General features: G+C 31.8%; 1 long non-coding RNA gene across 1 annotated transcript; it reads left to right on the plus strand.

Annotated features, from left to right (window-relative positions):
- Positions 1–18,422: 18,422 nt before the first annotated feature.
- LOC131010852 (uncharacterized) lies at positions 18,423–21,430 on the plus strand. Its single transcript, XR_009096680.1, has 3 exons — positions 18,423–18,538; positions 20,392–20,458; positions 21,059–21,430. It is a non-coding gene; the product is annotated as an uncharacterized LOC131010852 (long non-coding RNA).
- The last annotated feature ends 6,084 nt before the right edge of the window (positions 21,431–27,514 follow it).

Here is a 27,514-nt window from a genome sequence, read left to right on the forward strand (position 1 = left end):
ACTTTTTATAAATAGACCTAAAACCATTTTTTTAGTGTAAACTCAAGATATCAAATTAAGTTACGTAAGGTGCGTGATGAAATGAATGCTACGTCATGCATAATCTTTTGACCATAACTTCTATGATTGAAGTCACAAGAATTTGTCGCCCACCGCACTATAAAAGTTGATAAAACTATGTAAGATGTGTAATTTTGAGGAATAATGTGCAACACAAATCCTTGTGTGCACCATGGTGCAATTATAAGAGATTCTATAATAGATATGCGTCTTCTTTAGTTTATGATTTGATCTTTAGAATTATTTGTAATTTGAGTTTTGAAGAATATAAAAAAATAGCATGAATTTTAGATTCATTTATAAAAATATCTCGAACTTTAAAAAATATAAAAAATTATCTGAAACTTTCATGAAAGTTGTAAAAATAACATTAATTTACACTTTCGGGCTCAAATTATATCGTGAAAGGTTCGTAGTTAACGTGGAACGAGAATTCTAATTTAATTCACTTAGAACTAGTGGTGTCTATCCAAATTCCAGATATCGTACCAACCTACACGATTTGATACCCGACCAATTGGGAATTAGGGCATCTAATACTCGTAAAAATCAGGGATGGATTGGTACCGAATATTGAGTTTGTATTGAAAAATGATATTGAGTATGGCCAATTAATTGATTTTTAAAAAAATATTAATAATTTTTTGTAGGTTTTTAATTTTTTTTATGGGTTAGTTTAAGAAAATTTAAATGAATCAAATCCATTTTTATCTTTCAAAATAAAATTATCGATCTCTTATAGGTTCTTTCTCTCACTACAACTCTTTCTCTTGCCACCTCGCCCTTTGCCTCTATCATCTACCAGTCGCCGCAACCCCCGCGTGCACCGATCAACCATTAATTGCTACATGATCATCTTCTCAACATAAATCAGTAGTAGCAGACAACACAGAACAACACCATAATAGACAACGCACAACCCATATATAGCAGCACCGTGTTGTCGTGCCCTTTGCTCAAAGCGTTTCACTACGCGTTTTGATGGAACGCTCCAAGTGAATTTAATTATAATTCTCACATACTTTCTATTTATACCACGCGTTTTCTAGTCATAGTTCGAGTTTGAAAGTTTAAGTCTATGCCATCAATTTTCATGAAAGTTTCATGTCTATTTTTTATAAAAAAAAATTGGCTATTTTTACAAATGATTCTAAAGTATAGAGCATTTTTTTGCATTTTTTAATCAAAGTTTTTGGGTACTTTTTGTATTTTTCAAAGTTTGGGCTAATTTATTTACTCCAAAGTTTGAACTATAAACTACAATTAATTAACCCTACAATTTATCTTGGTTTTTATTTTGTAGTTAATTAATGTGATACAATTAATTAATTAGTATACTTTTAGTATTTGATTTATTTGCATATTATTATATAGGTAAATATTAATTTGTGTTTGTTTGTGTAAATATGGTATATGTGCATACACGTGCTTCGAGTTTTTTGGAAAATTTACAATGGGACATATATAGCGAATCAAGTATGATTATGGAATTGAGAATTGGTGCATATTTGATAAATGTCGATCGGAAAGGAATTCTGCTTTTATCCATTATTGTGATTGAGAAATTGACTGAAATCGGTTTCAGCGAATGAATCTGCTTCCAAAATGATCGACAAAATTTGTTGGATCCAATTCTCTTGGAAAGTTCTCTAGCTTGTTCGCATAAATTACTTATTCTTTGCTTAGTTTAATTAAGTACAAAATATTTTTGTCCAAATTCAAATTTTCAGCCTATTTTTTTGCTTATTTCTATTGGGTTACAATTTGTGAAGGAAACATCATTTACAACTATAAAAAAGGGTTAATTGCCTGTAAATATATAAAATATATTAACTTTCAATTTTTAATTATATAGTATTCCCTCCGTCCCACGAATCTTGATATGTATTTTTTTTTGGGCCGTCCCATAAATCTTGACACATTTCCAAATAAGGTAATAATTATTACATTATCTCTTCTACTTTATCACTTTTATTGCATTCTCTCTTCTACTTTATCACTTTTATAACTTTATTAATTATACACTTAAAACACTAATCTGCAACTCCTCAATTCCCGTGCCGAAACTAAACGTGTCAAGATTCGTGGGACGGGAGGAGTATTAATTTTAGTAAAAGAAATATATTAATTTTTATGGAATATACATGTCATAACTGATCTTTTCACTTGACTAACGAACTGATCAGTTATGGCGAATTGAGTCATGGCTTGCATAAATGAGTTATGGTTTGCAGATTTGAGTATATATACTTCCTAAAATTGAAATTTGGGCATACTTTATAGATTTATACACAATTAGAATAGTCCTTCGTGATATGCACGGAAATAGTTACAATTAAAATTAAAAAAATAAAGATATAGGAGTATATAACTAAATTAAAAAATTTGAATATATTAAATAAGATTATATATTGGTTTAGTGTTTCTTAGAATAAATTAAATACTAGTATTATTTTGTAATAATTACAAAATGTCCAATTTTTTATATAAAATAAATAGAAATGCAAAATCTTAAAAATTAAAATATTTAAATTAAGAAAAAAGGAAATAAATAAAAAATGTTCAAAATAAAATTTATAGTTCCAAGGAAAATATTTATTACTTAAAAACATAAATTTTTTAATATGTTGAAACTTTAAATTGTTATAATTTGTTCATTTTAAATTCATTTTTACATATTATATGTCAAATTAAAGGTTTTTGTATGATCTTTCCCAAGACGTATATTGCATATTAATTGAAAACATAATCAAATGAAAATAGAAAAAATGTGTTCTGCCTACAAAATGAGAGAAAAAAAATCAATTAAAAATGAAGAAATTTGAGATTTAAAGATTAGTGACAATTAATTGATTAATTTGATTTTCATGTATAGCATAGAATGTCGACAAAGTAGCGTGTACATAGAATTAAATGCTCCCTCCGTCCTTCAAACATCTTTTTCTTTTGATCCGTCTCCAAAACATCTTTCTAACTCATTTTTGAAAATAATTTTACTAATTATTACTTTTACAATTTCACTTTTTTCACTAACTATTACTCTTACAGTTTCACTTTTTGTCGAAGTCATTTTCCACTTATCAAATACACAACTAACTTTTACTTAAAACTCGTGTCATTCTCTTTTAGGAAGATGTTTAGGGGACGGAGAAAGTAATTATCCTAGAATAATAGACGATACTAAAGAAACACTTTTATAATTCTGATTCTTATTCATGCAAGTCATTTCCCTTTTTCTTTTATAATCATTTTTTTTTTGTGAAACACACAATAGCACACTATAAAGTAAGAGGCTGTGTAAGCATTTTCACCCACTAATTTAATTCGATCGAGTTCATGGGAATTCCCTCAGACACACAGATGGTGGCGGCGATCAGGCAGTTAGGCGGCTCTGTTCCTGAGAAAACAAGCAACTTCCTCGGAGACATGAACATCGACGACAATTGGTTGATGAAATACGATACGGACGGGGACGGCAAGATTAGCGAGAAGGAGCTGCGGGCCGCCATCGGCAAAAAAGGAGGCTGGTGGCCCCGCTTGTTTTCCCGGTGGTATGCCGCCCGCTGCATGGCTGCTGCCGACAAGAATAACGACGGCTTCATTCGCGGAGATGAACTCAACTCCCTCCTTGAATTTGCAAGAAAGCAATTGGCTAATTAGGTTAATTAATCTGTATATATATAGCTGTATGTGTATCAGTGCTACTAGCTTAGTCTCTGTGTATGAGATTGAGATGGTGTTTCTATTATCAATATATCTATCTCTTACACGTCTTCTTATTTGAATCAAACTCCATTTGTTAGGCAGTGTTTGGTATGTTGAAAATAACCATCTGCATAAGTCAAAGATTATTATTCAAAGATCATGAATAATAATTCAACGATAAAATCTTTAGCATTTGATTTTAAGAGATTGTATTTGATTTTAAGAGATTGTAGTTTGACATTTGATTCACCCTTACACTATAAAAGGGTGCATTGTAATCTAAAGAAATATATCAGAGACATTACCAATTCTCTCTACATTCTCTATCATGTTGTTCTTTCTCAACCTAGCTTCTCTCGATTACCATATTTAAGATGGTATCCAGATAAGATAGGATAGTTAATTAAATAATTTTATCTAGAAAGGTGGCCCGTGATAATTGAGAGGTCCAAGTCCAACCTTATTCTAGTATTGTTCCACTTTGATAACTACTATCGTCATTATTTATATGAGGCGAGATTACTAATTTTTCCTAAATTTTTGTATATTTGCGTTGGAGATTTCCAGGAAGACACTTTATTACTATTGAATTTAGTGATGAAAGCTTAATTTGCAACAATATACTTCTCAATTTAGTAAATATCGATTATCGAGTATGTTGATATTTTATGAGGTGAATATAAATTTAATTTGGTAATGGAGTATATATATATATAGCAGTACTGTTTTTTAGTTTTTTTTAGAATTAATCTTCACTATATATCACTGTTAGATCTTGAGTTTGTACTTAATTAGGAATTAGTGGGTCGGAAATTAAAATAAATTAATCAGGGGACACGCTAATATGCATGGAAATCAGATTAAAATCCGTTGAGTACACTGTAATAGATTGATAGCAATTAGAGCTAGCTAGTTATGTTTTTTTCCGACAAAAAAGTGGCTTACATAAATACTACATCTCGTAGTACGTGCATGCGATATCTATACTAGTTGAACAAGTCATATGTTAAAACAATTGAAATAAAAATTTGACCGAATAATATTACCATATACAACTGACTAATATTTCAGTAGTTTATTTGCTGAACAATTTATTTGACGTAGCTTAGGTATAGAAAATATAAGACACTGGAAAGTTAATATATAATGCCAGCTAGTAGTAATTAAGGATGAAAGTTATTGTCAATTTATTCAAACCGTTTGTACAAATTTTGATTGCTACAGATAAATGAACGCTTAATTCAACTCAAAACCTATTAACAACTGGCCATTCTAACTCATGTTACTTAAGCTGAGTTTCAACTTTAAACTAAATGTTATTGAATACTCATGTACTACAATTTACAAACATCCTCTCGAGATTTAATATTTTTAGGGTATTTTGTAATGATCCTAAAATAAAATCTGTGTGAGACGCTTGATGTCATGTGTGTTACGTCACATATAACCCTTTGGAGAAAACTTTGTGAGAGTGAAGCCAACCCAAATTTTTTTTTGTTAAAAAGTATATGTAATAATTAATTAAAACATACGTGAAATAGAATTATGAGATTAATATGCGAACCGCAAAATATTTTTCCAGGATAGGCAGAAGATACAATATTGATTTCTTGTTATAATTTATTTGGTATTTAATTTGAAAAATAGTTAATTTAAATCAATGTTTACTACCTTTACTAGCTAAAATCTTATCTTTTTAATTTATTTTTTAACTATGTTGGGTTAAATTTTAACCATAATTAATTATTTTTTCAATAATGCAAAAGTTATTTAAATTACAATAATTAATTCAATCAAAACTATAGGTTTGAGATGCATGCAGGATATGCTGACCTGAAAGAATTCTGGTTTCTATAGAAGTCTAGAAATTGTTACAAATTAAACTATATATTCTTGAAACTGGAAAATCGTTTTCAAACTGAATCTGATTCAAATATGGATAACTCTTGATCGGATTGGATTCTTCACGGAAGTACTACTTTTGTTAACATAAATATTTAATTGGGCTAAAAAAACAATATAAATACTTAATTGTCTTTATGTTTCAAATTATATACTGGATTAGATCGTAAATAAAATTTTAGTCTCACAGATGCAAACATCATGTGAAGGCAAAGTTTGTGGATTTAATGACGTATCGCAATTTGCCTACACGTATAGTAATTAATTAAAGCTGAGGTTTAAAAATAGGACCTTGCTATTTGGATCAATTTGATCCGGATCAAATCAAAAAATTTATTACATTTCAATATAAAAAGACATTTTTACCCTTTATGTATTTTATATTTTATAATTTAATGTATTAATTATATATGTGTGTGTATATTGGGAACATTAATTTCATTAAATATTTTTGTATTTTCAATGAAAATTTTGACTAATTTATAATGTATTTTGTAAACAAACATGAATCTTTTTATTTTCATGACATGTGACGTTTTTTTTTTTTTTTTTGTTAACATGATTTTCTTTTATTTTTGTTAACATGATTTTCTTTTTGTAAACACACCTTTTACTTACTTTAATTTTAAAGCCAAAAAAATATTGTATTTTCTTGTTGACCAAAATTTAGAGGAAACGAATCATAATTGAATAACCAATTATTTCATTGGCATTTGATCGATAAATATAAACAATTTCATGATTATGTTTTTTACTTATGTAATTTGTCGAAAATAAATTATATTGTATTAAATACAATTAATTCATATTTTTTCATTTATTAACTAATACTTAATTTTTTATATTTGTCAAAAAAATTGAGCTTACTTTAATATATATAAAAACATGAAATTGAATTGTCACTTCTTGTCCAATTGCTACAATTGAAGTATATATAGTTTCGTCACTAATATATATGAATAACAACTTACCTTTAGTGATCGCCAATTAATTTTAAAATGTATTGTATAATTTTGATACCTTTTTTTGGATTTCTTAATGCATTAAAAAAATTTAATAAGGGCCCGAAACGACTGAAGCCTTCGAACAAAAACACGAAGCTCTTTTCTTAACTCTTGTAAAATTTTCATTTAGAAAACACCACTATTTTTTTGTTTATATTTGTCTTCAATTAATTTTGTTGAAAGTCATTTGTTTATAATTCTATAGTGATTGTATTAGTTTTGTATTCCTTAATGTTGTAACTTGACGAAAATAAACTATACTTTGTTAAATATAATTAATTCATAATTTTTACTAATAACTATAAACAAAGAGTTCAATTTTTTGTCAAGGACAAAGGCCTTAAGTTATCGTAGATCGTCTATTTTTTTAACTTCTAATAAAGTGTCACAATTTTTGAAGTTGCAAAGACCGTCCTTGAATATATAAACGAGTTTTGGATTTCACAACACAAACACATATTACCCGATCCATCAATTAAAGTAAGACACAAACTGTTTTACCAATTGAATTGCGCTTTATTATAGATATATAAATGGTGTATACTTTTAAACTATTATTTTTTCGTAGACAAATTTATAAATTGTATATAAATAATCATCTTCCAAATATATTCACCAAATAATTAATCAAATAGAGTAAAAATATTTTATGATTGAGAGTGCACAAAATATAATTAGCACTTAACAACTATAATTAAAATTAGTAAACTCAAATTCTTCGTAATTATTCATAATTTGATTGGAGATTAAATACGCTCAATCTCACACAAATTTTGTCATATTAAAAATGCTTTACTTAAAGTAAATATTCAAATTTAATTTAGTATGTAATATATATATATATATAATACTAAATTACAATATAAATTATATTACATTTTATGACATTTTATATTGTTGGGTTGTGTTTCGAATTATTACGATCTCATGAAAATGATAAAATCAAGATGATGTTGAAAAGTACACAATACTTGATAAATACATAACTCGTAATGATTTATATAAAGAATTTTATTTTATAAATAATATTCGATATCATATTAATAATTATAAGTATTTTAATTTATAAATTGAAATGTGTTTTATAGTGATTGGGGTGTTTAAAAAAATGTTACAAAAACAAAATGTCAAACAAAACATAAAAGATAGTAAAAAAAAATATTTATGATTACCAAACTAATTATTTACTTAATTCAAAACTGTTAAGAAGCAGTAGAAATGTGTTTGTTTGACTCTAATTATTTACTTATATATATAGTTGATTATTTTTGATTGAATGTGTAAAAATATAGATATCAAAGTAAATACAATAGAATTGAATTAATACGTATGTACTTCATAAATTTATTTAAGTGCATAAATTTAAGGAGACTAAACCTTTTAATTTTAAGTTCATGAATTTAATTAATGACCTAGAAAAATGAAATGACATTAAATTTATATTCATAATATTCAAGGATGTATTTTTAAAATTATAAACATTTATTAGGGACATTTAAGATAAAACACATTTTCAATAATAAAATTATGACTTTTGTACCCCTATTGATCCGGATCAATTTGATCCGAAAAGATTAATCCTTAAAAATACATATGTCTATTGTACCATTCCTATTAGTTTTTTTGTTAGAAAATTAAGTTGAAAAATAATTTTTAGCTCGGTAGAAATTAATATTCATGAAAACGAAATAAGCACAGAAGAAATTATCCAATGAATTCAAGAAAATTAAACGAGGATAAAATCTCATGTACGGTTCAGTAAAGTGCCAGTAAGATCACCCCAAAAAATCAAACACTTTAAACACACAAGTGCACAAACATGAAAAAAAAATACTGTATGATTTTTCAAAAAATGGTGTATTCCTATTTGACAATAATATCCTCTGCGTTTCTTCTTCTTCTTCTTCTTCTTCTTTTTTTTTTTTTGAAAAAATTGGATTCGCTTGAATTTAATCTGAAGTGTTCAAATCGGCCTAATAAATAGTTTGGGTTGGGTACAATGAGGAACTACAAAATCTCAACTCTATTTATTTAAAAGTGTGAAAATCGTATACTAATAAATTAAATTAAATGAAAATAGTTTACACACTATATGATAAGAGAGTAACTTACTCGCGCGTGAGTCAACAAATCAAATATTAGTATATACTCCCTCCATTTTCATATTAAGTGTTCTTAGTCATCTCAGCCGTCAAAATACATGTACAAATAAAATAAGAAATTTACATTTGTAACTTTATTAATTATTAATAATAAATGCATGTGCACAACTATTTATATTTGTTATCAAAATACATGTACCAATAAAATAAGAAATTTACATTTATATTTATGTTCTAATAAATATTAAATAAGGATAAAATAGAAAGAATGTCATAATATTATATTCTCAAATTTTGAAATGTGACACTTATATTAGGAAATAAGGAAAATATTAAAATAGGTTACTTAATAAAAAACATATAAGTGAAATAAGGAAAATATTAAAATAGGTCACTTAATAAAGAACGGAGGGAGTAAACTAATCTATATTATTAATTGAGCCTTACCGAATAAACTTTTATCCAGTCAAAGAAACTTAATCATTGGATTTAACATCCCACTTCCAGATTATCATTTCAAATACTCTCGTCTTAAGACATAAAACTAACCATATAATTCGTCGTTGAATTAAAAAAATCCGGAAACATGCATGTATTGAAAAAATGCTTGCTTTATACTACTATTGAGCATTTCGTTTGGAAGGATTAATTATTCCAACTGCCTGACCATTAATTAATTCTTTTTTGGATAATAATTAATTATATTGTTTTGAAGACAGAATCTGATACGAATTAAAGATGTAAAATTAGTAAAAAGATAATTGATTTGGATTCTATGTGTTGTCCACGTTCCCGGATTCCTTCTTCCGATTTGATGGGATTCCATATATACCAAAATTATTACAAATCTCATCTTTTACGTGCATGAGGATCGGATCGGATCGTTTAATTATTACAAATCTCATCTTTCTATTATTTACGTGTATTTAGCTAGCTAGGTCTTGCAGTCAATTATCTATCTATTTTTCTAAAGCCGTTTTGCTTTCTTTCTCTTTTTTGTTTAAGTTTCTTGTTTATCTTCCTCGATCCTTACCTAATCATTATTTAACTATACTATTATGGTCAAGGCGCATGATCATCCTTGCATCATCCAAATTTGGACTTCCATATATTATTAGATTCAATGTAAGGTTTGAAAAGGAAATATTATTTTAATTTCCAAATTTTATGATAAATAACGACCAATTAATTAAAAAAATACCCTCAAAATTTGGCCTCTTGGAAGTATAAATCATATACTAGTATGTATGAGTATGATAGATAACAAATCCACTTTCCTTAACTTATCATACCTGAAAAAGCATATTTAATTAAATATGTTATCACGAGCCACCTCCACTCTCCAACTGCTTTTGTGTTGATTCTTATTCCCCATGCAAAATCAAAGAAGAAAAAGAAAATGGGTATGAATTAGTGAAAAAACCCTATAAATTGGGGCCGGGGGGCACGAGAATTAAACATAAAGAGAGAGGAATGGGTCGTTCAGGCAATAATGGAGGATCTGAGATCACCGAGGAGGAGTTCAAGAAATGGCTGAAGAAGTTCGACGCCGACAGAGACGGCCGGATAAGCGTGGAGGAGCTCAGGACGGCGATCCGCGCGAGCGGCGGGTGGTGGTTCTGCAGCCGCAAGGCCAAGCGCGGCGTCCAGATGGCCGACAAGAACCTCAACGGCGTCATCGACGATTACGAGATTAATAATCTCGTCGACTTTGCACAAAAGTATCTAGCTCTAAGAATAACTCCTACTCATTAGCTAACCAACTCCTTTTTGGTGTTTGTATTTACAAATAATAACACATCATATCATGTTTATAGACGGACTTTTTATTTATTTTGTTTTTATAAGGGCACGTTGCAGAACTGCGAGTTCAGCATCCATATGAAAATGCGCGAATTTCGAATTTCAAAACTCTGCCTGATTTAAATTCATAAATCCACCCATTATGAATTCAACACTCCATTTAATACCAACTAATCGTTTCAATTACCATATGCAATGACCACTATTTTACTAGCAATAAAAACTGCAACTAATACAATATAATTGTAGCATATCAGAAACTGACAAACGAAAATACAATGAGTAATCCTAATAAATACTAATTTAATATCCAGGAAATTTCCAAGATAAAAAAGACTGCCAATAAAAATCCAGGAAATTTCCAAGACTAGACTCAAATATTACAAATAAATAAAATCAAATACTAAAATCCAAGATAAAAAAGACCGCCAATGTTGTAAAATTTTTCATTGAAAAAATAATGGATAAGAAAATATTATATTTTTCTCCTTTTTTTATCATATGTTTACTAGAGATGAAAAGATAAGAAAACGTTGGAAAATATTTTCACACTCTACCCTAGGATAATATTATCCAATATCGGAGAGAAAATGAGTGAAAAAGAGCTTCCCGAAAAATATTCCACCATATTCCGGAGATGTAAAAATGATGAAAAATTGGAGAAAATATATTTTTCTCTCTTTTTCCATCAAAGTAAACGCACCCATATGATTATAAATTTAAATTTAAAAACCAAAATTTTGATCCATAAAGCTCCGATTTCTTGCAGTGGCACAAGCTCAACTATTGGATAAGCATATCACCTAGCTCCTGATATCAAGTGTCTCACTGAATAAAACAAAATTGTAACATTTGCATATAATTACTATATATATATATATATATATATATATACAAATGAAAGCTTTATTTTTATAGGTTATAAGTTTTTTAAGAGTTTATGCAAATACTTTGAAGGAGCTTATAAGCTTCTAAATAACTTAAACTGTTTTAAAGAGTTTATAACCTCCAAAGAAATTAAAACGTTATACAACAACAAAATTATTTGTTTAAATATTAAACTCTATAATATTTATATACCAGTAGTTTTATTGTAAATATCAGTGAGTCTACACTATCTCCCCTAGCCCAATGCCTACGAGGTATATACGTATTATCTCAAGGTATGTGAATATTAGGATAAATATAAAAGTGTGGAACATAATTTTCTCCACATAACTTAATTAAGAGTGTAATTTGGATCGAATTCGGATACCCTATCCAAATTAATCAGATATCCAAACCAGAAATTGAGCAATCATAGCACCCGATCCAGATATCGAACGAAATTGGCGCAATGTACAAGTTACTTAATTTGTTGGCGTGCAAAACAAAAAAAGTACTAATCTATTTGAGAAACTTTTTTAAAGAGAGAATCATGTGTACCTCATTTCCAATATTTTATATTCTTATTCTAAAGGACAAGGAGATTTGTTAGTCAAACGTGAATGAGAAAACATTTGAAAACTTTATATATACATTATCACTTTTTTGCATGAAAAAGAAGAAGATATACATGCATGGATGTAACAAAAATAATACTATATGTCTACATGTTTCTACTTGAAAGATATATACTCTCTCTTCCAAAAAAAAATAGTAATTTTTTGTCATTTTGATATGTTAATTAACAAAGACAAAATAGATATCTAATCACTTCAACTAATAATAATAATAATAATAATAATAATAATAATAATAATAATAATAATAATAATAATAATAATAATAATAATAATAATAATAATATTATTATTATTATTATTATTATTATTATTATTATTATTATTATTATTATTATTATTATTAATTTTGGGTAGATCACCCTCATATTAACGTTTGGTTTCACACTCATCAGTCATCACGAAGAGATGCCCATATAATTAATTGCCTGAGGAATAATATGGCTTATGCAATGAATTTCTCTACTGATAAAAATTAGTAATATTAAAACTTCGCGCTTCGCGTGGGACCTTGAGACATGAAGCTTAATTAACATATGATCATAGACATTATTAAAAAGAAAAAAAAGATCTTGTTATGTATCTCTTGACAAGACATCATATGCTCATAATTAATAAATAATTTACGCATCTCTTTTCAAATATATATTTCTCCTCATGTAGGGCTGTCAAACCTTGCGGGCCGGGCCGGCCCGGCCCAACCCAGCGGGCCTAGGCAATTTTTTGGGCCGGGTCGGGCCGGCCCAAAATTTCAGCGGGCCTTGAACAATGAAGCCCAGCCCGGCCCTATACGGGCCGACGGGCGGGCCGGGCCAAAACGGGCCAAAAATTATATTTTTTTCTTTTTCTTTTTAGCTCCAAAAATTAATAAATTAAATCAAATTTAAAGAAAAAAATGAAGACAAATTCGACCTTAAACAATCTACATCTAAATTACATAATTGACTAAAATTAAATGTAAACAAATATGACTAAAACTAAATGTAAATAATATGAATACAAGTAAAAAAACAAAAACTAATTGCAAAAACAACAAAAACTGAAAACGATTTATTCACAAATTAATTAATACAGTAATCAAATCAACTGGAATCAAATAACAACCACAAAAAATAATAAAAAATAAATAAATCTTTCAAGTAAAAATAATTTAATATTAATTGTTGATTGCTAATTTAAATCCTAAGTTAGACTTCGACTCGTCATTGTCGTCAATTGAAGAAATTGACTTAGATTGGGTTGGTTTCATTGGGATTGGCCGATTGGAATTTGGGAGGAGATATAAATTTTTGAAATTTTCACCTTCTATACTGACGGGCCAATTTAGGCCCGAAAGCCCGGCGTGCTTTTTGGCCCGCGGGCCGGGTGACCCGGCGGGCCGCATGGGCCGGGCCAGGGAGGCCCGGTTTTTTTTGGGCCTTGGAAATCCTAGCCCAGCCCGGCCAAAACTACGGGCGGGCCGGGCGGGCCCATCGGGCCGGGCCATTTTCGGCCCATTTTGACAGCCCTATCCTCATGTCATGCATGCACTTTGTTTAATCCAAAATAATGAAAGATACGAAAATTACTATGCAACTTCTCACCGGCCAGTTAAGTATCTCGATTTGGCACATAAGCATTCTTGACTGCTTTAATTGATTCTGATTCAAGTTCAGGAAAATAAAGCGTCCACGGGACCGTCACGTGATTTTCAAAATTTTGCGTCTGCTCAACAGAATTTTTTTGACAATTTTATAAATTGTGCCTGGTGAAAGATAGTGTATATATGGGAGCGTGCCTTTACTTTAAATATGAGCTCCATATATACAACCACCCATAATTATATATATACAATTTTTTTTTTTTTAAAGTCGGTATACCATGATAAGCAAGAACATTTTTGCTTAAAGAAATAATTAGACTGCATTTGGTTGCGCCAAATTGAATCTGATTCTACGAGAAAGTTGGGTTAACATGTATCGATCTACCCCCAAATCACAAAACACGAGGATTAATTAATTAAGTAAATTCAAAAAGAAAGTTTAACCGCCAAATGATGGCTCTATAAATTAAGGGCAGATGATGAGCAAGATCATCATCACCCCAACTAAAACACACATAGTAAGAAATATGGCATTCGAAAAAAGCACTGAACCCCGCTGCATGGGAGGTGCGGTTGAAATAACCATGGAGGAGTTCAAGAGATGGTTGAAGCAATTCGACGACAACGGAGATGGCCGGATAAGCGTGGTAGAGCTCCGGGAGGCCATCCGCGCCACCGGGGGCTGGTTCAGCACGGCCAAGGCTGGCCGCGTTTTCAAGTCGATCGACACGACTTCAAAGGGATTCATCGACGACACCCAGATTTGTATGCTTCAATTGTTTGCGCAGAAACAATTTGGGTTTAAGATCGTTGCTTCATCTAATTAATTCTCTAGCTTTTGTATGGAATTAATTAAGAAAGAGAGCGCGTGCACGTGCGCGCCTAATCTACATAAGTATATAAGTGCGCAGTCATGAATTATTAGTAGTTCAATGTATGGTAATGTATTGTTACGTTGGTTTGCTACAAGTGGTAATATATCTATAACTAGTACGACCATCAATGCGATGCACGACGAATATTGAAATTAAACGATATGTTTAAATAAATAAGTAGAATTAAAACATAAATATATACAAAATATGTTTTAATAATAAAATAAATTAAATAACTTACATCAATTACTCAATAAAATTCGAAATTTAAAAATGTAAATTTTCAACTCCATATAAATTAAAGTGTAATAGTAATTATGGTTATTAAATAATTTTAAATTATTTGATAATGAAAATTAACATTACATATTATCATTATAGAGTATTACATAAATAAATATTTTTCAAACACAAACATGGTAAAATTTTAGCAAATAGAGAAAATAAAATATTTTAAAATTTTCATACTTTATTTAAATTCATTTTTAATGATTTTAATACCATATTAAAGATTTTGTCACAATTTAAATTTAGAATGCATATTGAATATTTCTTCATAAATAAAATTTGACGATATTTAAAAAATAATTAAAATTATATATAAAAAAGATATAAAAAAAATTTGATGGAAGAAGAGAGAGAAATAAAGAGGAAAAAAACTCCTCTTTTATATATATACTCCCTCCGTCCCACAAATCTTGACACGTTTTCCTTTTTGGGCCGTCCCACGAATCTTGACACGTTTCCATTTTGGGTAATAATTATTACCTTATATCTCATACTTTATCACTTTTATTACTCTCTCTCTCCTACTTTATCACTTTTATTATATTTTCTCTGCTACTTTATCACTTTTATATTTTATTAATTACACACTTAAAACTAGGGGTGTTATAAAATCATAAATCTTGATCAATGTTAATATTTTAATAATTTTATTTAGGTTTACTAAATATCATTATACATTAACTGAAGGTTTTATGATCATTTTAGATAAAAATATGTGATTAAATATTTCATTAAATAAACATGTAACTAAATATTGTATATATGCTCTGAAAATATTTTATGATAATTTTTAGACAAATATATGTTGTTATATATTTTATTAAATAAACACACAATACTGGTCATATAAGATAGTGTTAAGCTACAATTTCATTTTAAATAAGAACTACATAGTATAAACTATGAAAATGTGATAAATTGTATCAATTGAAAAAAAATATAACAAAAAAAATATCTGTATAATCTAGAGTAGATGAAATGAATAAAAAAAATTAGAAAAAAAGTTATTTCTAAAAATAGTAAGGTGATTTTTGGCGGGAAATATAACTTAAATTTTTTAAAAGAGATTGTGTTTAATATATATAGATTAAGGCAACAATGAACATTAATTCTTTCCACAAGACATGGAAAAATGTCTATTAATTAAATAACAACACCATCGCCAGATATATATTCTCCTTTTCTCCTTTTACCACAAAGATGTTAATTAATTACTATATTGTTTTTTCTTCTATGGGTGTAATAATTCAACCTGCATCCACCAGTAACTAACACATTTCTTGACTCCTTTAATCGATTCTGATTCCATGAGAAAGCTTGGTACATAACTTGAAGTTCACAACCACGTAGGCTTCTTATATACACATCTATAAAATATAGCCCACGCAACACTTGTAACAAATAAAAATTAAACGGACACACACACTCAAACTAAAACAAATGGCATTCACTAGGTATCATAATAGAGTCTTCAATTGCAATGTGTAAAGTAGAAGTAACCATGGAAGAGTTCAAGAAATGGTTGAAGAAGTTCGACAGCGACGGGGACGGCCGGATAAGCACGGAGGAGCTCCGGGAGGCCATCCACGCCACCGGCGGGTGGTTCTGCAAGAGGAAGGCAAAGCGAGTGCTCAAGGTGGTCGATCGACTCAAATTCCGATGGATTTATCGACGATAGTGAGATGCCTAAGCTCGTGGTGTTTGCTCAAAAACAATTCGGATTGCGAGTCCTTGGCTTTTAGGGTTTTTCAACATATTATAGAGTTGTAGCCTAATGCAAGTATATATGGTTACAACATGTGTAAATTAATAATTTCGGACTATATATGATTATATATATACATCACTTGTGAATCTGTGATGACATATATTACTTCATCCGTCCTATTGATCTTGTCTTGTTTTCCTTTTTGGGTTGTCCCATGATCCTGTCTTGTTTTTATATTTGGTAATGATTTTACACTACAAACAATATTACCCACACCTTAATTTACACACTTTTACTACACTAAACATACTCTTCTTAATAACCGTGTCCAAAAGAAATGTGACAAACCTAATGGGACGGAGAGAGTACTATATAGATCCTATTAATTTTTTAGTACTTCTATAATTAGAGCCTAAATGGAACATATGCATGCATTGGAACGAGTTCGATTTTTTGTAAATATATAATCCAAAATATATATACTCACGTGAGAATTAAAAGAAATAGACTTTTTTAAAAAATTCAAGTTACAACTCAACGCATCAACGTGCACTCAAGCATATTGGTGGCTCGAACACTCGACTTATTGTTTGAAAGAAAAACATCGTACCAATAGTAGCATTTTTTTTTAAATGGCCTATTTACCGTTAATAATATTAATTAAAAAAAAATAGAAAGGATCGAAGAGAAATTATAAGAGACATGCGTGCCCTAATCTGCTAGCTACCCCATCTGCTGCAGCCTCACGATTCATGATTTCGTTCGAAATCGTTCTACAATATTTAAGGTGATTTTTACAATGATTAAAGTGATCTGACATGTATAGTTTTATAAAATAATCCAACAGTAATATATTCTGTAGATTCTTTTTTTTTTTGACACATTCTGTAGATCTCTAATATCTCATTGCACTGCTGTAACTACCATATAATTAAGCTAGCTACTTTTTATATTTCGAAATTTATCCTGATATTTTTTTGTCTAGCTATAATTCATTATCATTATAGATATTTAAAACTAAAAAAAAGAAAAGCATATATATCATCCAATTGGAAAATGCCTAGTCTTCCTCAACAGATTCTTTTTTGTGAGGGCCTTCCTCAATAGATTCGATCTCATCCTATTCCTGTACAAGTTGGTATATTTAGTGTAATACCCGGGCTTTTGATGACGTGTTTAATTGCTTAAGTTTGAGTAAGTAGGGTATAAGATCCCTTGTTTGATTACTTTGTATAGAGATGAGGAGTTATATGAAGTTTTGTTGTTATATTTTAAAGATGTTGAGATGTTCTTTTGATGATGTGAGGATGATGTGTGATTTTATATCCGTAATTGAGTTTGAGTATTTGAATAATTCGAGATAATTATTTGAATGAGAACGGTGAACTCGGAAGTGAGATCTGAGTCCGTTAAGACGTTTTTGAAATTTTTGACTTTTTGACGATGAATAGTAAAATACTGCTATTTCGTCTTTTTGTCGACTTTCAAAATCTTACGTGCACGTCGTCGAGAAATATTCTTAATTTTTCGATACGAGTCCAATAATGAAAGTTTTTATTTTTGGACGACGAGTGAATAGTAAACCGGGATTTCTCGATAAACGAACCGAGCTCGTTTATCAGAATTTCGAGAACGAGCTTGTATTTTCTATATTTATATAGAATTACGAGTGTAATGAAAGTGAGTAGAGGTTGAGAGGGCGAGTAACGAATAATATGGGTAGTTAGTCGTTAAAACGAGATGAAACGAGATATTTAACGACTAACGGGTTAATATCCTAAATATCTAACCTACCCTACCCCTAACCCCCCCCCCAACCGCCCAAACTCACTCACTCACACATATTACACGTTTGTTTCAGCCAAACACTTTTAACTCACACACACAACACCTAAAACACACACTAAACTCACGCATAACACCATTGTTGAGGAGTTGGAGCTTTTGAGCTCCGATTTGAGTGCCGAGACGAGCCCCGATCATCTTTTCGATCACGTATTTAAGTAGGTAACATCTCTACCTACGTTTTGATGGTTTTCTTTTCGATTTTCGTCGACGTCGAAAAACGTCGATTCTCGACTTTATTTTGAAACGACGTCGGATCGTCGTGAAATTTTAGTATGTTGTTCTTGGGTAGATGTTGAGCATGTTTAATGAAGGGAGTAAGAACGGAACGAACCGTAGCTATGAAACCCATGAGGGCAGCCCCGTTTTTCACATATTAGCTTGTCTTTCGATTTTTGTTTGATCGTTTTGACTTGATATTTGTGCTTAAGGGTATGCTAGAATCGATATATATTAAATTCGTATTTTTCCAAGCACGAAAATTGTATAAGTTTTTAGAGTATGATTATTTAAATTCGTGAAGTTTGGGACGTTGCATAATGAATATTATTGCGTATATGTGTTCTACGATATCACATGAGCATGTTAATTGATTTACAATTTATGGATGATAATTGTTGAACGAAATTAAAACTGGAATTCTGTCAAAATTTTACAGCAGTTTCAAGCTTTTGTTTCGATGAGTTTTCATTGCTTGATGGCTCTGAAATTTTAGTATGTTTATCTATGATATGTGTATTTCGTCGCTGCAAAATTTCATGTCTTTTGGATGATGTTTGCTATTTTAAAGATATTTTGAAAAACCCTTGACAGAATCTGTCAACTGTTGGTAGACTTCACAAAAACGTTTATATCTATTAATCCATGAAGGATTTTGCATCACCGTTTTTTTTAAACGAAACTAGACTTCAATACTTTTCTGAAAACATAAGATTTCGATTTTTATGACCTCTGAAATAGAGCAGTTTATTATTTCAAAAATGCCCTGTTCTGCTGTCATATTTTTCCAACAGTAAAAGTGTATGAGTTTCATTGTTTATTTGGCAGATCATATGAACGTTTTCTCTTGTGAAATTTTAACCAAATCTTCAAGGATACCTTTAGTTTTGGCTGATTAAATTTGATGGAATTTTATTAAGGTTTGCCTTGGTTTCTAATGGCCTAAACAAAATTGGCAGAAACTGTCAATCTTTGACAGCCTGCACTAAAAGAGCAATATCTCCAAAAACCTTTAACCTTTTTGGTTAACTACCATTTTTAGAGTGAACTACACTTCATGGAGTTTTTGAGATCAATTGGTATGAGAGTTTATGATGATTGAGTTGGTTGTTATGAATTTTTAAAGATGACACAAAAACAGCAAAACTTTCTAGAAAACAACTTGATTATATTTGTTTTGATGGATGATACGATATGACTAAATGGTGTGAGTTGTGAGAGTTATGATTAACGCACATAAATGTTGGTATCTGACACTCGAACAATTGGTGTCGAGTATAAATGATAGTTTACTGATAAAGAGTTTTGATGATTTTGAATTGTTTGGTTTGCGTTGAAAAGATGTCAAGATGTTAAGTTTTGAGTCGAGAGACGAGTTCACGTAGTGAGATTCACGCGATGAAATCTCGTGGCTGACATTATATATGAATAGGTCATGTCGAAATTTTTAGTGAAATTAGAATTTGAGCATAGTCAATTCTTGTTGACCTGTGACTCAAATACATACCTAATGGAAAGTTTAACTTTCTAATTGGTTAATTAGACGAGATGAGAGCGAATAGATCTGCTAAGAAAGTGGACTTTTCGATGTGTTAAATATTTCTTTTAATTGAAGTGCTGTTAATTATAACATAAGGATGTTATAATTAATGAGTAATGACGAGAGATAATAATTGTTATATTGATTAACAATCAAGAGAGATGAACATTAGAGATACTAATGTTTCATAAAAGAGATTAGATTATTAATCGAGGTTTCTTTTATAACTTCTCACCAATTCTTCATAACGATGAAGGTCCTTTTGGGAAGTAACGACTTGAGGGAGAGAGTGACGTTACTCATTGATACAGAGACACAACGAGGTGGGCATTACTTTTACTATACGTATATAGAGATCCCCTACGTATCGTGGGCCTCTTATACGAATGAATGCATGAGATGATCTAACTGTTAATTTCAGTTTCATATATATCAAATGAGTTTAAATGTTACATTCAAGCAAGTTATTTCATGACAAAATCTTTGAGTTAAAGTTATTTCAAGTATTGTCTTGCCATAAAATGTTTAAATTTTAGTATGATATCTATCTGCTTTGGCTTTGCCAATGATGCAATCGAATTCGGGTCCTGAGCAGTTGATAGCTATCCTGCCAGGACTAGTGTACACCAGTGACCGTGAGTCATCTAGCGGGTTGGCCGGTCAAGTGACCGTGAGAGGTGGCCACCTCTCCGGCACAAAGTTCCAGATATGATAGATTACAAGAGAACTTAGTCTGCAGACGAACTTTAAGAATCACAAATGAATTTAGTAAGCTTGGGCCTTTTTAGCGAAAAACTCCCTTGCTGTACTGTTTATGATGGCATGACAATTTACAGTTTTGAAGCATGTATTTTTATACCTAGGCATACGTGCCCACTGAGTGCTTTTGTACTCAGCCCTGCATATGTTTTCTAAATGTGCAGGTTGAGCTGATGTGATGATGGTGCTGCAATGAGCGGAGTCTCCAGGGTTGTTAATAAATAGTTAACCTGTCTAGAATATGTCTTCATACATATGTCTAGCTACTTTCCGCTGCAAGATGTTGTTGATGTTATAGTATGTTATGTCATACTTTGAGTCTTAAGAGAATGGTTTCATATGATGTATAACTTGATTAATGATATTAATTAAGTTTTATGTTGTCTTTCATAGACTGTTCAAAAGAGTATTAATGAGTAAATACGATGATTTTTCTTAAGTTAAGTAAGATTTACGGTTTCAAATGATGCCCCTTTCTTTCCCTTATTCTTTAACCCCATCCCTAGTCGTAGATCACTCGGCTTAACTATCCTTAGTTAAGGCGGGCTGTGACATTTAGGTACTGTGATTCTTCAAAATATAATATACCTCGTGGAAAGTACATGATCAGAGCCCCAGACATCATTCCCTCCTAATTAATCCTACAAGATGAAAAACAAAAAAAATGTACAAAAAAATAAAAAATAGAAGTGTTTCTGCAGGAATTGAACATGTACATTGGCAAGGATTGATATACTAATTAATAATTATTCATACATACAAATTTATGTGTCTCAATAATTACTTTTAGATCATATCCAGTAACTATATCTTGTGATTTCTATGTACATATATCTAATATTTACTAGGGTAAATATAAGTTACTATCCCAATGCAACATTTACGCGAATAAATGAAAATATCCCAACATAAATATAATTGCTAATTAAAAAAAATACCAAACGTTTATAAAAAAAAAACGTTTATGTCCTAAAATTACTATTTTCGGCGTCCAAAAGATGACATGTCTCGTTGGAGCAAGCATGTAGCAAGTTTGGCGTGACCTAAAAATTTGATGTAGGAAGTCTTATATTAAAATAAATAAATAAAAGTTCAAAAACTTTAATCCTTAAAACCGACATTTTTATTACAATTAACATAATATAATCTCAATCCCCAATCTTCTCGATAGAAACCACTTTCGGCGATTTTTAGGTTATGTTAAATACGCCACATGCGCACTTCGACGAGACACGTCATCTTAATTTCGTGCTTTGAAAATAATTTTTGGGACATGATGTAAATTTTTTCGAAACGTTAGATACTTTTTCACAATTATGTTTACTTTGAGATACTTTTGTCAATTCACACAAATATTGCGATGATATTTTATACTGCCAAATATATATTGTGACGATATTTTAACCAAAAGACTGGTAAAATTAAGAGAAGTTTGTGGAGATATATTAATTAGAAAACTCTCTCTCTCTCTCTCTCTCTCACACACACACACACACATTATACGAGTTAAAAATGTCCATCACCGGCCTCCTATATATTATACGTATAATCCTTGTAACAATAATAATTAGTAGCTAGAGATTATTATCCCCCCACCACCCTCATTGATTCATTTTATTCCGATTCCATGCAGAACAACGTGGTGATTATTTAAATTCGGCACAACACACTGTTCCCTCTCAAAAGAAAAAGAAAAAACCCACCCATATAAATTGAGGGTTTTGTGCAAAATAAAATCAGCACACACACAATAAATTACATCAAATTAACATAAATGGCATTCGTTCCCCCAACACATGGCAGTGAAGATGAAATGACTCCGGAGGAGTTCAAGAAATGGTTGAAGAAATTCGACGCAAACGGAGATGGCCGGATAAGCGCGGAGGAGCTCCGGGCGGCCATCCGTGCCAGAGGTGGCTGGTTCAGCAAAACCAAGGCCAACCGCGTTTTGAATGCAGTCGACACCAATTCAAATGGATTCATCGATGAAAATGAGATTGTCAAACTTGTAGTTTTTGCAGCCAAACAACTAGGTTTTAAGATTATCACTCGTTAGCTAGGTTTTAATGGTCTCTCTATATATAAAAAGTTGTAGGGAAAGGAGAAACTCCCTACCTTTTTTTTATCAAGTGTCCTCAATCATTAAATTACACATGCATACCAATAAAATAAGAAATTTATATTTATAATCTTATTAATTACCATAATAAATACATATGTACAACAAACAAATACTTAAATAAGGATAAAATTAATATGAAGAATGTATAATTAAAGTCTCAAATTTTGAAATGAGACACTTATTAGGGAAATTGAAATACCAGCCACCTATCCAAATACATATAAAATCTCGCAGCAACCAAATATGGTACCAAACGGAATATCAAAGCACAACAGATTGCAGAAAAGAAATAAACGCGAGCACACGCAAGTGGTAACCCAGTTCGGTTAAACAACCTACGTCTGGGGGGCCTCGCCCAAGGGAAAACGATTCACTATGAGAGATTAAATTACAGCAGGACTCACACAAGACTCAACGATCTATGCCTCTATAATTTCCCAAAACCTCAACACTAATAAAACGTTGAAAGCTAGATAACACTAACTCTCTAAGTGTGAACCCCGACGAACACACTTACTCCCTTACAACTCGAAATTCAACTCTCAAAGGAGATAAACAAAACAAAATACTTTGCACTCAATAAACGTAAAAGCAAAGAGCTAAATACCAGAACATTCGATCATAGAATAATGTTCTCACGCTCAAATCCTTGCTGCACACCCCAACTGCTTGAATAAATGCCTAAATCGTCAACCCTAGCTGCTGTGAGAGATCGACCTTATATAGATGAGAAACCCTAAGTTTCCTTCTTGAATAAGGACACATATATGATAGCTTGCAAGTCAATCCAATAGATACAAAAAGATCTCTTCGAAAATCACTCAAAAAAAGGAAATAAAATCTTCAAGATTTGTGTTTATCTGCTGTGAAATATTCTGATGCAGACTTGGTATCACTTTTGGTATCACAGATGGTATCCTACAACCACAATAATATCTATATAAATGACAATAAATAGCATAGAGTAAATCTTACTCTAACATTCTCCCCCTTTGTCATTTATATAGACAAAACATAAAGCTCCTCCTTGCTTGATAAACTCCCCCTCAAATGAAAGAGTAACAGCAGCAATAACAACCAAGAAGCAACAACGACCAAAACATGAAGTAACATCTTCTCCCCCTTTTTGTCTCAATAAATGGCGAAGGATCAGTCTCGGCATCCTCATCAATAACAATAACAGCACCAGCGTAGCACTAGCAACAACGGCATAAACAACAACATACTCCCTCTTACTCCAACCATCTCTCCACATTGATGGAAATGTTATGGAGCTGCAAAACTAATCTCTAACAGGAGATAGAAGTATTCTTAGGAAAGAACATCTTAAAGAACATGCTTTGAAGTAATACCTTCATGGAGGGATCAAGAGACTTATGAGCAACTAGGGGAGTGACTTCCGGAACAGTTGCTGAAACAGGTACCGGAACTGTGACTGAATGTTGTGATATGATTTCTCCATTAGTTCCAGCAGTTACAGGAACATGTACCGACTTCTGTACCCACTTCTTCTGAATTTTTTTTTTCTTCTTCTTCTCCCATTTATAAGATGATCTATGAAACTGGGACTGAATATGAGGTTGACTGATCTTTTCTCTAGAATAACCAATGCCCTCCTTGGAACGTCCTCCGGTAATAAGAACTTTATTTGACTGACAAGTTCTTGTATTCGTCATCTTCTATTTATCATCGAGATAAAATCTACAACGAGGTTTGATGTGCCCACGACGACCACAATGATGACAAATGGGAACAAATGAATTATTTCCACAACAAGAGGCGTACCGAACCTGCCGATTTGACACAAACGGTGGATTATGAGAGTGGGTCTGAGTCTTCTTCATGTTGACAAATTGTTCAACGGACTTATGGTTATGACCATGAGATTTGACTTCTTCTTGCTTGTCTTTTTCTTTCTTTTTGGCCGGAACGAACGTGCTTTGATTGTAGCCATTCGTAGGTTTCCCTTGATGATTCTCATATCCAAGACCAGCCTTATTTTTCGAACATTGACCAATTTTTAGTACACGATCAAGTTTCTCCGTACCTGAATTCATCATCTTCACAAGCTTTTGATGATGTTCCAACTCCTTAACTTTAAGAGCCATGGCTTGGTGTTGTATGTTAGCATCACTTTGTAGTTTATCCACCAGCAACTTCAGTTCATCGCGTTCTTTGGTAACATCAGACAGTTGGGAAGTTAAAGCTCTGTTAACTTCAAGAACTGCAACACACTTCTCATGCATAAGTCCATAATTTCTGGCTAGGTACTCTTCATCCAGCTCACCTGTATCACTGACTGTATCACTATCGGTATCACCCGTTTGAAGAATGGTGTCTGCGACCGATTTTTGAATCTCCTCAATTCTTACTGTATAGGCTACTGTATCAACCTCTGTAGCAGCAAACACTTCACTGGAAACACACCATCCTACTCTGTGGGTAGTCATCGAACACACGGAAATAACAATAGGATAGATAGCAGAATCACAGGATCTAACACCAGTAACTTAGGTGACCTGCTCTGATACCAATTGAAATACCAGCCACCTATCCAAATACATATAAAATCTCGCAGCAACCAAATATGGTACCAAACGGAATACCAAAGCACAACAGATTGCAGAAAAGAAATAAACGCGAGCACACGCAAGTGGTAACCCAGTTCGGTTAAACAACCTACGTCTGGGGGGCCTCGCCCAAGGGAAAACGATTCACTATGAGAGATTAAATTATAGCAGGACTCACACAAGACTCAACGATCTATGCCTCTATAATTTCCCAAAACCTCAACACTAATAAAACGTTGAAAGCTAGATAACACTAACTCTCTAAGTGTGAACCCCGACGAACACACTTACTCCCTTACAACTCGAAATTCAACTCTCAAAGGAGATAAACAAAACAAAATACTTTGCACTCAATAAACGTAAAAGCAAAGAGCTAACCCTAGCTGCACACCAGAACATTCGATCATAGAATAATGTTCTCACGCTCAAATCCTTGCTGCACACCCCAACTGCTTGAATAAATGCCTAAATCGCCAACCCTAGCTGCTGTGAGAGATCGACCTTATATAGATGAGAAACCCTAAGTTTCCTTCTTGAATAAGGACACATATATGATAGCTTGCAAGTCAATCCAATAGATACAAAAAGATCTCTTCGAAAATCACTCAAAAAAAGGAAACAAAATCTTCAAGATTTGTGTTTATCTGCTGTGAAATATTCTGATGCAGACTTGGTATCACTTTTGGTATCACAGATGGTATCCTACAACCACAATACTATCTATATAAATGACAATAAATAGCATAGAGTAAATCTTACTCTAACAGAAATTAAGGAAGATACTAAACTAGTACACTTAATAAATAACAAAGGGAGTATGCATGTCTATGAGGGTATATTATTCACTATGTATATGTAAATTAAAGGTGGATTATGATGTTGCTTGGTTTATTGAAATTTAAAGAATCATGATTAAGACTCGTTAAAATTCGAGTCATTGAACAACCAAACAAGCTCAACCTTTATATTGTATATTTGATTCAATTCGATTAAAATTCAGGTAGTATGTTATTATCTGATGTTTTGATTGCGAGTTTGAGTCCCACAAGGGTCATACATATACTCCCTCCGTCCATAATTTAATGCTCTACTTGCCTTTAAAAATTTGTCCACAATTTAATGCTCTATTTTGCTTTTTGTACCCTTTTACCCTCACTTGTTTCATTTAATTACTACCCTTTGCCATATTTAATTCGTCCCAATTAAGAAACCACATAATTAGCCTAATAATTTTAAGTTAATTACGCAGCCTCATTTTTTACCCTTTGCTACTTGGTTCTAGACTATTCCTATCTAACCTAAATCTAATGCTCTCTTTCTCTCTCTCCATTCGACGATTTCGTTCTTCGTCTTCCTTTCTCTGAGGCGGCGCAATTTCACAGAAACCCTAGATCTGTGATTTGTGTTCGTCTTAAACACGCATCACTCCATCTTCCTCGATGGAGTCCGTTGTGCGCGCCTACGTTTCTAAGGGTCTCTCTGTCTCTCTCAAATCGACGAAAAATTCTTCGTCTCCCTTTCTTCTTGAATGTGACACGATGGTGGAAGAAACTCCATTCTCGGAGATGGATGTATGTGAATCGGACACTGTTGTGCCGGAAACCGAAGCAGCGCCGTGGTTGCTGCCGAAAACCGACGCGGCGCGCCTTCCTTTCTCTGAATCGGAGCCGATTCTACCGAAATTCAGAGCGGCGGCTTTCGATCTCTGTGAAGTGCCGTGGTTGCTCCCTCTCTCTGAATCGGAGCAGACGACGTCGGGATCCGAAGCGGCATCGTGGTTGTTGCCGAAAACTGAAGCGGCACGCCTCCCTCTCTCTCAGTCGCCGGAACCTCTCTCTGAATCACCGGAATACAATTCCGATGGCTTCCATCTCTCTGAACACATCAGACGAGAGAGAGAAAAGGCCAAGCGAATCTCAGACCTCCGA

This window comes from Salvia miltiorrhiza, chromosome 2 (genome assembly GCF_028751815.1).
Source record: "Salvia miltiorrhiza cultivar Shanhuang (shh) chromosome 2, IMPLAD_Smil_shh, whole genome shotgun sequence".
Classification (NCBI taxonomy): Eukaryota; Viridiplantae; Streptophyta; class Magnoliopsida; order Lamiales; family Lamiaceae; genus Salvia; species Salvia miltiorrhiza.